The sequence below is a fragment of the Stegostoma tigrinum genome, chromosome 15 (assembly GCF_030684315.1).
Source record: "Stegostoma tigrinum isolate sSteTig4 chromosome 15, sSteTig4.hap1, whole genome shotgun sequence".
NCBI lineage: Eukaryota > Metazoa > Chordata > Chondrichthyes > Orectolobiformes > Stegostomatidae > Stegostoma > Stegostoma tigrinum.
The window spans coordinates 26,713,133-26,727,928 of NC_081368.1; the positions used below are offsets into that span (position 1 = coordinate 26,713,133).

The 14,796-nt window shown below is 43.6% G+C and overlaps 1 protein-coding gene across 1 annotated transcript in view; it reads right to left on the minus strand.

The window, feature by feature from the left end:
• Nucleotides 1–14,796, minus strand: part of LOC125458917 (ubiquitin carboxyl-terminal hydrolase 12-B) — a 54,609-nt gene that overhangs the window by 38,675 nt on the left and 1,138 nt on the right. The gene's annotated exons all lie outside the window — the stretch shown is intronic.

Consider the following 14,796-nt stretch of genomic DNA (forward strand, 5'->3'; position numbering starts at 1 on the left):
ACACTCTATGATCACGCTGAATGAGCATGGCTTCATCAAGCAGAAATTATGCCTTACAACTTTAATAGAATTCTTTAAGGACGCAGCAAGCAGTATAGATAAAGAGGATGCAAAATATTTGAGATTTCGAAAAGGCGTTTGATAAGGTATCGTACATAAGGCTAATTAAGATAAAAGCCCATAGTTTTAGGAGTGGATGGATGAGTGGTTAACTGATACAAAAAGAGTTGGGATAGATTGAGCATTTTCACGATGGAATGAACTGGTAAAATGCCATAAGGAGCTATGATGTACAATACATATGAATCACTTGGATGTGGAAAATCGATGTACTACAGACAAGCTTGAAGATGTCACAAAATAGATGGAAAAGCAAGTGATGAGGATAACAGTCTGCATTTGACAAGTTTAGATGAGTTTGCAAAAACTTGACAGATCGAATATGTTGGGAAATGAGAGGTTATGCACTTTGGCAGGAAGAATAGAACAGGTGGACATTTGAATGGACAAATGCTGCAGAAAGCTACAGAGGGGGATCTAGGGGTCCTCGCGCATAAATTAGAAAAAGCCAACACACAAGAAGTCAGGTAAAAGTGAATGTAAGTGGAATGTTGGCCTTTATTTCAAAGGCCGTGGGATCCAAAATAGGGAGGTCTTGCTAAAAGTACATAAGGAATACAGAGTGGGAACACACCTAGAATACAGTGAACAGTTTTGGTCCCTTTATCTAAGGAAAGATATAATGGCAATGGAAACAGTCCAGAGATGGTCTACTAGATTGATATTTACTTATAAGTCCTTGAGCAGGTTGGGCCTGTGCTTATTGGAGTTTAAAAGAATAAGACACAACTCTATTGAAACAAAATAATCTTTGGAGGCTTGAAAGAGCAGATGTAGACAAGTTGCTTCCCCTTGTGGGAGAGGCTAGGAGAGCGAGAAATCTTTAATAATAATAACAATAACAACAACAATAATAATAATAATAATAATAATAATAATAATAATAAAGACAGAAAAGAAGAGGAATACCTTATCTTAGAGGTTAATGAACTTGGAATTCTTTATGTTAGAGAGTTGTAGGGACTCCATCATTAAGTATATTCAAGGATGAGATAGCCAAAAATCACACTATAATGGAATCAAGGGCTAAGGGTTTTTAGAACGGCTGCAATCTCACTGAATAGCACAGCAGACTTAATGAAATGATTGGTCATCTGTTTTTTTTTGTATGCTTTCTATTTTGTGGACATTGCTGGCTGAAAAAGAATTTATTGCACATCCCTAGTTGCCTGCAAATAGGCAGGGATACGCCGCCTTCTTGAATCACTGTTATCCATTAGTTATATGTTATTAGGGAGGTCTTCGGCGCAGTGACACTGAAGGAACAGCTGCAGAAATGTCCAGTGAATCACTGATAATACTTTACCATAATCCTGTTAGAGGAACTCGGGTATCCCCACCAGCTTTACCCCATTACCTTACACATCCTTTCAAAAAAATTGCAGGATATTTCTCACTCTACCATCACCGGCAAGTCAGGAAATAAATCCTCATTCAATAATGCTGTAAAACAGGTCAGGAATACCCAAAAATGGAGACAACGATGCGGGACTTCACACATGCTAAACAGCGGAAGCAACATGTCCTTCAGCCAAACAACTGCATGAACAAGAGATTAGAGAAAAAACTCTACAGTACTGTCGCATCTACTCAGGAATACTGATGGACAATTAAATGAATAATCAGCAGAGGCAGACCAACAGAAATCCCCATCCTCAAGGATGGGGTCATAAGCATATCAGTAGAAAACAGAAGGTCGAAGCACTTGCAGCCATCTTTAATCAGAAGTGCCGACTGGATGGTCCATCTTGGGTTCCTCCTGTGATCCTTAGCGCAGACGTAAACCTCCAATCAATTCAAATCGTATGTCACTCCACATGAAATGAAGCAGCAACTGAAGGTTCTGGATATTGCAAATCTTTAGGGACTCTGACAACACCTGGTTGTAGCACTGAAGATTTCTTCTCCAGAACCTGCATGCCTCCAGTTTAGCTTCCAGTACAACTAGAACACTGGCATCTATCTGACAATATGGAAAGTTGGCCAATTATATTACATCCATAAAGAGCAGGATATATTATCCAGACAATTTCTGTCCAGTTTACTGTCAATCTTCACTGTGATCAAAGTTACCATTGCCAGTACTATCAAGCACCACTTACGCAGCAAAAAGTTTTCACTGATACCCAGTCTGGGTTCAGCCGGGGTCACTCAGTTCTCAACTTTAATTTAACCTTGTTCGAAACATAGAGAAGACACTAGAATTCCAGAGATAAGATGAGAGGGATTGCAATGACAATATCTGACCAAGTGTGACAGGAAGGAGCCCCAGCAAAACTAAAAGCAAAGGGAATCAATGGAAATTTCTCAAGCTGGTTACAGTTATAACCAGCTAAAAAGGAAGATGGATGTGGTTTTTGAGGAAAAAAATCACCTCAGGCTTTGGACATCACTATGGAAATTCTTCAGAGTAGTATATAAGGCCCGACTGTCTTCAGCTGCTCAATGACCTTCCACCACAAAATCAGAAGTGGGTATGTTTATGTGATGATTAGACAGTATTTAGTACCACAACTCTGAAATCACTGAAGCAGTCTACACCCAAACGTGGCAATACTCGGACAATATTCAGGTTTGGGTCTGAACAGATCTAACAACTGTCCCTTGACTTTGATGGTCATTAATATGCCTGAAAGTCCACATTGTCAAGATTTTATAAATTACCAGTGACCAAAAATTTGATGTGATTGCCAAAGATACGCGACCAAAATAGCAGATCAGATACTGAGAATTCTGTGGCAAGTAACTCACCTCCCAAGATTCATAGCCTGTCCACTGGGCACAAGTCAAGAGCATGGCGGAATATGTTCCACTAGACTGGACAGGTATAGCTCCATCAATTCAGAAATGTAAGAACATTTAGGTCAAAGAAGCCTGCTTGCTCAGCACCCCATACTCCACCTTAAAATATTCAATCCCTCCACCATCAGCTGTTAGATGCACTACAACAAGTTTAAAAGCCTCCTTCAACAGCATTTTCCAAGTCTGTGCATTACACAACCTAGAAGGACCAGATAACAGACATATCGGACCGAACTCCCCGCACTGTTTCTGTGTGTGTGGGTGTGCGTGTGTGCGCGTGCTGATTCCCCTTCACCCAAGCCACTCATCATCCCTTTGCTGTCACTGGCTCAAATTCAAAAAAATTCAAATTCCCTTGCCACAACACTAAGCTTGCACTTAAAACACACGGATTGCCATTGTTCAAAAGGGCAGCTCATCACCATGTTCCTGAAAGCCATTACGATGTTCAATAAATGCTGGTGTTGCCAGCAATACTCTCTGCCTTAAAAAAGGATAAAAGAATAAAAAAACCCACACATTTTCCCCATGCAGCAGTTGCACGAGAGGGATACTAAATCCAGGAAAAACAATGTCCTGCCTTAACTAGCAAGTGACAGGTTTTCCATTAGCCACAGCAACCAAGATCATCTAACTGTGATCTAATTAATGAACAACTCCAGTAGTAAAAGACTCTAACTTAACATGAAATATCTGTCAATGAAAAATTAAGCATGTGTTCATTGTGGTTAAATCCATCTGCAATGCACGATTATTTCAATTGCAAGCATTCTTCCTGTGAAGAATTTCCTAACAGTCTTAATTTACTTTAAGAGTTTGAACCACTTTCTACTTGCTCTACTGTTTTAATTAAAAGTATCTTTTTGAATTAGAATATCAAATTTCCTTAAGTGTATTGTTCACCCTTGAGATCAATGTTCTCTTTACTAAAAACTGAAAACTAAGCATCTTCAACCATTCCTATCTCAAATCCACAACACTTGGGATCAGCTTGTGATTCTTCTTTAGATAGCCTTTAATTGCCTAAACTGAACATGCCTCTTAAGCTGTAAACTAACCATAACATTTTACAGTTTGATCTTGAGTTCCTTAGCCTTCTATTCCATTCAATCATGGAAAAAAGCAGGAAGGATCAATAGTTAGTTTCTAAACACTACGAAAAATTCAACATGAGCAATTTTTTCCACAGGTTTGCCCTGTACCTGGTTGTAAACAATTTAAGTGTGTCTCCACTTAATGTATGTGCTAGAATTTAATACAAACATAAATCTAGTACTGCAACAATTGCATTTAAATATGTAGATGGGAAGCTGTGAATGGTACGGCTGTATTGATCCAAGAAATTTTGGGCTGCCATAACATAATAAATGCAAAGTTTAGAAGGTTTACGAAGCATAATATGTATCTAAGGTTTAATAAAAGCCTAATAAGTCTTTACCATCAAAATGTTATGTGCTAAAAAAGAAGCTTGTACTAATCTGCAGATAAAACAAAAATGATACGTTGATCACTTAAATAGCAAATAATGGCTTCAAAACTCTTGGAAACCCACTCTTGAAATAATACTGCCATTGATTCACAGGAGGATATGTGAAAATTTAAAACCAGAAAATGTAGAAAGATTCAGCAGTATCTGTGGAAAAACCAGAGTTAATATTTAAGGTCAACGTCCATGCATTAAAATGGGGGAAGATAGCGGTATAATAAAATGTGAGGCTGGATGAACACAGCAGGCCAAGCAGCATCTCAGGAGCACAAAAGCTGACGTTTCGGGCCTAGACCCTTCATCAGAGAGGGGGATGGGGAGAGGGAACTGGAATAAATAGGGAGAGAGGGGGAGGCGGACCGAAGATGGAGAGAAAAGAAGATAGGTGGAGAGGAGAGTATAGGTGGGGAGGTAGGGAGGGGATAGGTCAGTCCAGGGAAGACGGACAGGTCAAGGAGGTGGGATGAGGTTAGTAGGTAGCTGGGGGTGCGGCTTGGGGTGGGAGGAAGGGATGGGTGAGAGGAAGAACCGGTTGGGAGGCAGAGACAGGTTGGACTGGTTTTGGGATGCAGTGGGTGGGGTGGAAGAGCTGGGCTGGTTGTGTGGTGCAGTGGGGGGAGGGGACGAACTAGGCTGGTTTAGGGATGCAGTAGGGGAAGGGGAGATTTTGAAACTGGTGAAGTCCACATTGATACCATATGGCTGCAGGGTTCCCAGGCGGAATATGAGTTGCTGTTCCTGCAACCTTCGGGTGGCATCATTGTGGCACTGCAGGAGGCCCATGATGGACATGTCACCTAGAGAATGGGAGGGGGAGTGGAAATGGTTTGCAACTGGGAGGTGCAGTTGTTTGTTGCGAACTGAGCGGAGGTGTTCTGCAAAGCGATCCCCAAGCCTCCGCTTGGTTTCCCCAATGTAGAGGAAGCCGCACCGGGTACAGTGGATGCAGTATACCACATCGGCAGATGTGCAGGTGAACCTCTGCTTAATGTGGAATGTCATCTTGGGGCCTGGGATAGGGGTGAGGGAGGAGGTGTGGGGACAAGTGTAGCATTTCCTGAGGTTGCAGGGGAAGGTGCCGGGTGTGGTGGGGTTGGAGGGCAGTGTGGAGCGAACAAGGGAGTCACGGAGAGAGTGGTCTCTCCGGAAAGCAGACGGGGAGGGGATGGAAAATATGTCTTGGGTGGTGGGGTCGGATTGTAAATGGCGGAAGTGTCGGAGGATGATGCGTTGTATCTGGAGGTTGGTAGGATGGTGTGTGAGGACGAGGGGGATCCTCTTAGGGCGGTTGTGGCGGGGGCGGGGTGTGAGGGATGTGTTGTGGGAAATACGGGAGATGCGGTCAAGGGCGTTCTCGATCACTGTGGGGGGAAGTTGCGGTCCTTGAAGAACTTGGACATCTGGGATGTGCGGGAGTGGAATGTCTTATCGTGGGAGCAGATGCAGTGGAGGCAGAGGAATTGGGAATAGGGGATGGAATTTTTGCAGGAGGGTGGGTGGGAGGTGGTGTATTCTAGGTAGCTTTGGGAGTCGGTGGGCTTGAAATGGACATCAGTTACAAGCTGGTTGCCTGAGATGGAGACTGAGAGGTCCAGGAAGGCGAGGGATGTGCTGGAGATGGCCCAGGTGAACTGAAGGTTGGGGTGGAAGGTGTTGGTGAAGTGGATGAACTGTTCGAGCTCCTCTGGGGAGCAAGAGGCGGCGCCGATACAGTCATCAATGTACCGGAGGAAGAGGTGGGGTTTGGGGCCTGTGTAGGTGCGGAAGAGGGACTGTTCCACGTAACCTACAAAGAGGCAGGCATAGCTGGGGCCCATGCGGGTGCCCATGGCCACCCCCTTAGTCTGTAGGAAGTGGGAGGAGTCAAAAGAGAAGTTGTTGAGTGTGAGGACGAGTTCAGCTAGGCGGATGAGAGTGTCGGTGGAGGGGGACTGGTCGGGCCTGCGGGACAGGAAGAAGCGGAGGACCTTGAGGCCATCTCCATGTGGAATGCAGGTGTACAGGGACTGGACGTCCATGGTGAACATGAGGTGTTGGGGGCCAGGGAATTGGAAGTCCTGGAGGAGGTGGAGGGCGTGGGTGGTGTCACGGACGTAGGTGGGGAGTTCCTGGACCAAAGGGGAGAAAATGGAGTCCAGATAGGTGGAGATGAGTTCGGTGGGGCAGGAGCAGGCTGAGACGATGGGTCGACCAGGGCAGGCAGGTTTGTGGATTTTGGGAAGGAGATAGAAACGGGCCGTGCGGGGTTGGGGAACAATTGGAGGAAACCAAGCGGAGGCTTGGGGACCGCTTTGCAGAACACCTCCGCTCAGTTCGCAATAAACAACTGCACCTCCCAGTCGCAAACCATTTCCACTCCCCCTCCCATTCTCTAGATAACATGTCCATCATGGGCCTCCTGCACTGCCACAATGATGCCACCCGAAGGTTGCAGGAACAGCAACTCATATTCCGCTTGGGAACCCTGCAGCCATATGGTATCAATGTGGACTTCACCAGTTTCAAAATCTCCCCTTCCCCTACTGCATCCCTAAACCAGCCTAGTTCGTCCCCTCCCCCCACTGCACCACACAACCAGCCCAGCTCTTCCACCCCACCCACTGCATCCCAAAACCAGTCCAACCTGTCTCTGCCTCCCTAACTGGTTCTTCCTCTCACCCATCCCTTCCTCCCACACCAAGCCGCACCCCCAGCTACCTACTAACCTCATCCCACCTCCTTGACCTGTCCGTCTTCCCTGGACTGACCTATCCCCTCCCTACCTCCCCACCTATACTCTCCTCTCCACCTATCTTCTTTTCTCTCCATCTTCGGTCCGCCTCCCCCTCTCTCCCTATTTATTCCAGTTCCCTCTCCCCATCCCCCTCTCTGATGAAGGGTCTAGGCCCGAAACGTCAGCTTTTGTGCTCCTGAGATGCTGCTTGGCCTGCTGTGTTCATCCAGCCTCACATTTTATTATCTTGGAATTCTCCAGCATCTGCAGTTCCCATTATCTCGAAGATAGCGGTATAGTGGGTTTCGATCTCATAACAGAAATTATAATTTCAGATTTATTCATTGAATGTAAGTCGAGAGTCAGTAATGGTCACCTTGAAATTATCAGTTATTGTAATAATACACCCTATCTGGCTCATCAATATCCTTTAGTGAAGGATTTAAGTGATTCATATTTAGTCTAGTTCATAACAATATGGCTGACCCTTGAAAGCCCTCTGAAATAGCTTAGCAAACAATTCAGTTCAAGAGCAATAAATGCTAGTCTTGCCAGCATGGCCACGCTTCATGAAATAATAAATGAAAAAACATATCCAGTGAATTATAGGCCAGTCTGCTTAACAACAGTGGTAGGAAGAATAATGGAGTCCCTAAAGAAGACAATGGAAGAACTTCAAATGAGTTTTCAACAGGAAAACTTTTCGTTAAATTTTTGAATTACCACATAATGGAAATGCAATTGATTTAGTTAAATTTTCAAAAAAGGTGTTTCATAATGTGTCCCTTAATTAACAAGGACAGACAAGGAGGTCAAGGGGCAAATGGTAGAATGGTTTACAAACTAGCTTGAGGATAGAAAGCAGAAAGTGGAAGTACAAGATGGAAGATGGGAAGTGATATTCTGCAAATAATCATTGCTTGAAAATATTGCTGTTCAGAATTTCCAGTGTTGATTTTGAGTTTTAATTTTGGATTCCAATTTTTAAAGGGGAGGATTGGGAGAAAGAAACAGGAAGAGCAGTCAGTACAGAGATGATCTGCAATGAATTACAGAAGGACCTTAATATAGTCGCCTAATGCACATCTTGTAAATAAAGCTCAGTACAGAAACAGGAGGTAAAGCCTGGGTGAGATACAGGAACATGGTGATCTCAGGCAAATACAATAATTCAAACTTGACCATAGGATAGCGATGGCATTGAAGTAATCAAGTCAAGTGCTAAGCTTTTTCTCCCCCCTCTAACAGCATTGAAAAGTAGGCAGGCTATACTAAATCTGTGTTAAATCTTGATGGCATTGCACATAATAAGCATAAGCAATGCAATTCAGTCAGCCATACTGTACAAAACATAGAGGTACTGTAGTGGAAAAGGTGCGAAGAAGATTAACACAGAGGATCAGCAATGGGTGGATATAAGTATCAGGAAAGGAATAAAAAGCTTGTCTTTCTTTTATCAAAAAAGGATAAGGGATGAACTAAAACTAGATTTGAGTGAACACACAAAATGCTGTTGTTTTAAAGAGAACAGCACAACTAGAAGCCTCATAATGACAAAGTCACCAAGAAATCCAATAGGAAATGAAGGAAAAAAGCAATATCTCAAAGAGTGGTGAGAATATGGAGCACAACTCCACAGACAATAGTTAAAGCACACATTAGCGATGCATTTAAGGGGAAGCTTGGCAAACAGTTCAAAGAGAATGGGAAAATAATGGGTTACAATAACAGATCCAGACGAACATAGAACATGACAGCACAGTACAGGCCCTTCGGCCCTCGATGTTGTGCCGACCTGTCATACCAATCTGAAGCCCACCTAACTTACACTATTCCATGTACGTCCATATGTTTGGAGAGATACTTGGAACTGCAAATGCTGGAGAATCGGAGATAACAAGGTGTACAGCTGGATGAACACAGCAGGCCAAGTAGCATCAGAGCAGGAAAGCTGACGTTTCGGGTCTAGACCCTTCTTCAGAAATGGGGGAGGAGAAGGGAATTCTGAAATAAATAGGGAGAGGGGGAGGCGGACAGAAGATGGACAGAGAAGATAGGTGGAGAGGAGACGGACGGGTCAAAGAGGCAGGGGTGGAGCCAGTAAAAGTGAGTGGAGGTGTGGAGTTAGGAGGGGATAGGTCAGTCCGGGGGGGATGGGGGCGGGATGAGGCTGGTAGGTAGGAGATGGGGGTGGAGCTTGAGGTGGGAGGAGGGAATAGGTGGGAAGGAGGATGGGTTAGGGAGGCGGGGACAAGCTGGGCTGGTTTTAGATTGTGGTTGGGGGAGGGGAGATTTTGAATCTTGTAAACTCCATATGGGAACCCTGCAGCCCAGTGGTTTCAAAGCAAAATATGAGGTGTTATTCCTGCGATCTTCAGGTGGTATCGTTGTGGCACTGCAGAAGGTCCAGGATGGGCATGTCGTCTGCGGATTGGGAGCTGAAATGGTTCGCGACTGGGAGGTGCAGTTGTTTGCTACCAATCGAGCGCAGGTGTTCCACAAAGCAGTCCCCAAGCCTCGGCTTGGTTTCCCCAATGTAGAGGAGGCCACATCGGGAACTGCGGATACAGTACAACACGTTAGCAGATGTGCAGGTGATTCCCCCGCTACAGTGGTCGAAAATCCCCTCAACCACATCTCCTGGGTTTCGCACAACTCATCCCTCACACCCCTTCCCTGCAATAACAATCAAAACAAGATTCTCCTCATCCTCAAGTACCACCCCACCAACCTCAGAATCCAACGCATCATCCTCTGGCACTTCTGCCATCTGACGCCACTGCCAAAGGCATTTTTCCCTCCCCACCCATGCCTGCCTTCCGGATGGGCCACTCTTTCCGTGACTCTGATGTCCGCTCCGCACTCCCCACCAGCCCCACTGCTCCCGGCACTTTTCCCTGCAACCGCAGGAAGTGCTACACCTGCCCCTACACCTCCTCCTTCAACCCCATCCCAGGCCCCAAGAAGACCTTCCACACAAACAGATGTTCACCTGCAGCCCAATGGGGTCACTGTGGACTTCACAGCTTCAAAATCTCCCCTCCCCTGACCATATCCCAAAACCAGCCCAGCTTGTCCCTGCCTCCCTAGTCTGTCCTTCCTCCCACGTCAAGGCCCACTCCCATCTCCTACCTACCAGCCTCATCCCACCCCTTTGACCTGTCCATCCTCCCTGAACTGACCTATCGCCCCCCCCCCCCCCCCCCCCCCCACTACCTCCACACCTACACTCACCTTTACTGGCTCCACCCCTGCCTCTTTGACCTGTCTGTCTTCTCTCCATCAATCCTCTCCTTTATCCATCTTCTATCCAGGTCCACCTTGCTCCCTATTTATTTCAGAATGCCCTTCCCATTTCCCATTTCTGAAGAAGGGTCGAGACCCAAAATGTCAGCCTCCCTGCTCCTCTGATGCTGCTTGGCCTGCTGTGTTCATCCAGCTCCACACCTGGGTTATCTCAGATGAGGAAAGATGGGAGATGGTTGCGTAGAGCATAAACACTGGCATAGATTAGTTGGACCAAATGGCCTATTTATGAACTGAATATCCTATGCAATTCATTGTGGACTGTTAACTTTGACAGTGTTTTGCTTTTTCATGAGAAAACATATTTCAAAAGCAAAATTTAAGAAAATTAAAATCAAACAAGTCTTTATTTTAGCCATCACAAAACAATCGGGACATTTTTCAGTTAATCTGAGCAACATTCAATGTATTTGACACAAACAGTCATCCACTAACCTTTTCATTCAGTACAAATGATTGCAGTTCAATATACCTTCAGTGGACAAAGTCATATACCTGTATTTCACGTAAGTTTAATACTTTTCAAACTTATCATCCCTGCCTATGGCAAAGAGTTCTGATTTTGGTTAACCAAAGTATCGACTTAAATGTTTATCCATCTTAAACCATGGCAGTGAAACTCAAGCAATTTACAGTCCCGTTCATTATGAATGCTGAAAATTTGGATTGTAGGCAGTTAAGGTACAATAGATAGGAAATCCTGTCACATAGTAGTCATCCATTGGATATTTACACAAGTGACTAGATACAATAGTAACTGTTATTCAGAATAATTTCATTTTGTAGGAGTTTTGTTTCTATTTTTGTGAAATTTACAACAATTGCAGACACTGACAGCAAGATCCTCATCTCTTTGCATCATGATCCCATTATGGTAAAATCCATGCCATCACTGTAGTTTATTAATAAATAATGTGAATTCTATCGTTAGCAGCCTTTATATGCAAAATACAAAAATAAAGAAAAAGCTATTGGCGTGTGTCAACCCTTTCATTGCTCTATTGTGTACTGAATTAACAAAAGAAATTTAAAATACAGTTGTACATTTGCAAGAAATCAGCAACATCACATACGAGTTGCATTCATGAATTTTCTATGCTAAAGACATTTTACAATGCAAGTTGTTGTCAATTGGAATTACTATTCTAAAGTTGTTTCAGTTGAAAACCCTGCAGTGGCCAAATTATCACAATTTACTTTGCTGGTTGAGTCTCAATAATTTGAATGGAAAACAGCAGAAATCTTATCCTAAAATGCAGCTAATTATACTTTGGTTTTGCTACACACACAACCCCTGGGGCTTTCAGCAAAATACAATCAGAGCTCAAAAACAACAATTTGTACACTGCCTTTAACACAATTATAAATTCCAAGATACTTCACAGGAAGAAACATCATGTAATACCAGATCACAAAGGAATACTTGGATAGATGACCAAGTTTAATCAATAAGGTAGATTTTAAGCATTGTCTTAAAAGAAGAAAGTGAAGTAAACATATTTATAGAGCAGAGATAGTAGGGGCTGCCGATGCTGGAGAATCTGAGATAACAAGGTGTAGGGCTGGATGAGCACTGCAGGCCAAGAAGCAGAGGAGCAGGAAAGCTGACGTTTCAGATCTAGACCCAAAACGTCAGCTTTCCTGCTCCTCTGACGCTGCTTGGCCTGCTGTGTTCATCCTGCTCTACACCTTGTTATCTCAGATTTATACAGCAAATGCCAGAGTTTAGAGTATTGGTAGTTTGAGCAATTAAAATTGGAGATGTCACAGTCCAGAATTATCAGAGATAGATAGCTCAGTCTTGTGGGTCTGCAAATGTTTACAGACAGAGAGTCCTTAGGATATGAAGGACTTTGAAAACAAATTCATGATAAAATCATGATGCTTAGCCAGGAGCCTATGTGGGTCAGTCAGCACAAAGACAAGTGAATGAACAAAAACAGAAGTTGCTGGAAAAGCTCAGGAGGTCTGGCACACATGCTGCCAAACCTGCTGAGCTTTTCCAGCAACCAGTTTTTGTTCCTGATTTACAGCAACCGCAGTTCTTTTGGTTTCAACAACTGAATGAAGCTTGAAGAAAGTACAAGGATCAGGTTTTTGGATTTCATCATGTTAGACAATAGACAACAGGTGCTGGAGTAGGCCATTCATTACGATCATGGCTGATCATCCACAATCAGTATCCTGTTCCTGCCATATCCCCATAACCCTTGATTCCACTATTTTTAAGAGCTCTATCTATCTCTTTCTTGAAAGTATCCAAAGAGTTGGCCTCCACTGCCTTCTGGGGCAGAGCATTCCATATATCCACCACTCTCTGGGTGAAGAAGTTTTTCCTCAACTCTGTTCTAAATGGCCTACCCCTTATTTTTAAACTGTGCCCTCTGGTTCTGGACTCACCCATCAGCGGAAACATGCTTCCTGCCTCCAGAGTGTCCATTCCCTTAATAATCTTATACGTCTCAATCTGATCCCCTCTCATCCTTCTAAACTGCCTTCTAATGTTTACAGAAGCTGAATGTGGATGGCTGACCAGTGCATGGTGGCAGGCAACAAGGACTCAAATGTGGTTTTCAAAAACAGAAGAGTCAAAACAGAGCTGAGGTTACTTAATTTTAATCTGATATAACAATACAATCATAGTCATGGAATAGAGGTGGTCTTAAGTGCAGAGGTCATACATGATGCCAATATTTTGAAGGCTGGTTTGTGCACATGGATTTAATTTGTGATTGCAGGACCGGGTCAAAATCCAGGAATTCCTTCTTAAAAGCATTGTGGGTCGACCTGCAGCGTCTATGCTGCAGCTATACCAGAAGGCAGCTCACCACCACCTTCTCACAGATAACAAGGGATGGGCAATAAATACTGCCCTCATCGCACCAATGAATTAAAAAAAGGTTTATAGTTGGGAACAAAGGCAGTGTATTGTCTTCACAATATTTAGCTGAAATAAATTTGTGCTCATCTAGTATAATTGAGTATAGTACTAAAAGGGTCAGGAAACATAATGGAGCCATTTTATTAAGCAACCAGAAAACAAAGGTACTCTGCCAACCAGCTCCCACAATAAAACACAACCCTTCAATTACAATCAACAAGACTGTGAAAAAATGTGGACTGTCTTCCATAGCTGGGGAGTCTCCTCTCAACAAAGGTAAATATCGCTGACAAAAATCATGACCTTGAATGTGTGAGCCCAGCTTTCTGCCAACTGCAGACAGTAGTACATAAAGACCGGGGTTTCAAATGTATGATTAAGGCAAAGGTTTATCAGGAAGAAGTGATTTTGTGCTTTTTTTCCCCCTTTGAAGACTCAGGCAACTTACAGAAGGCATGTTAAAGCGCAAGGGAAGTACCACAGACAGTGCCTTCACAAGATTCTCAAACTCCAATGACAAGAAAGGCTGTTCAACGTGCCTACCTTTGTCAAGCCAAATTGCACTGCATTGTAGTACAATCACTCAAAAACAGCTCTGCTGGCCAGATCTCATCCATATGATTGGAGCCAGATTTCCAAAGCAACTGTTCTCCTTGATTCACCAGGTATAACAGGTGCAATGCTTTAAGGATGACCCCATTTAAGTAAGAACTCAAATATACACAGTGACTCGGAGACTAATTTGTAAGTGACCAAAATGAGAAGGCGCATTTGTGAAGGTACTAAAAACTCTGACAGACTTATTGGGAATGTGCATCGACAAAGTAAGGCATCAGAGGGAGCACATAAGCTATTAATCCAACTCTTCAAGCACCATCTGTCCCACATTTGACAGAAGGTGCAAATCATGAATTGAACTTAGCCATTTCAGTTCCCATCAAATCAGAGCAGAATCAGTGTCATCGCCATCGCAAGAGACTGTCAAAGAAAAAAATTGACAGAGCAGTGCATTATCCAGGAACTTACGAAAACTGATGTTATATTTTAAGTAATCTTGTAGAGGGGTACAAAGTAAATAAGAGAAAGGAGAAAATCAAATAAACACCCTTGGATGCAGCAGCAGGATGCCAGAACACTAATGCCATTGAAGATGATTCTTGGTTAAAATGAAACCTGGCAAAAGCAGTCCCACCCAGCTAAACTAAAGTAGTGACACACTGGAGAAGGATAGTATCGTCAATGATGTTTAAAGCTGCAGTCAGGTTGAGAAAAGTTTTCCTTTATTACAGTCACAGTGTCGGTACTGGAGGATATAGGGACAGGCATAAATTTGAGAAACACTAATCGCTGAAATTGAGCAAAAATGTGAACTGTATGTGCTCCATACTTTTTAATTCAAATCAACCCAAGCACTAATTTGCTGCTAAAGTGAGGTCTGCAGTATGTTCCAGCATGAAACCCAAGTGCAACAAGGACGTAATTACATAA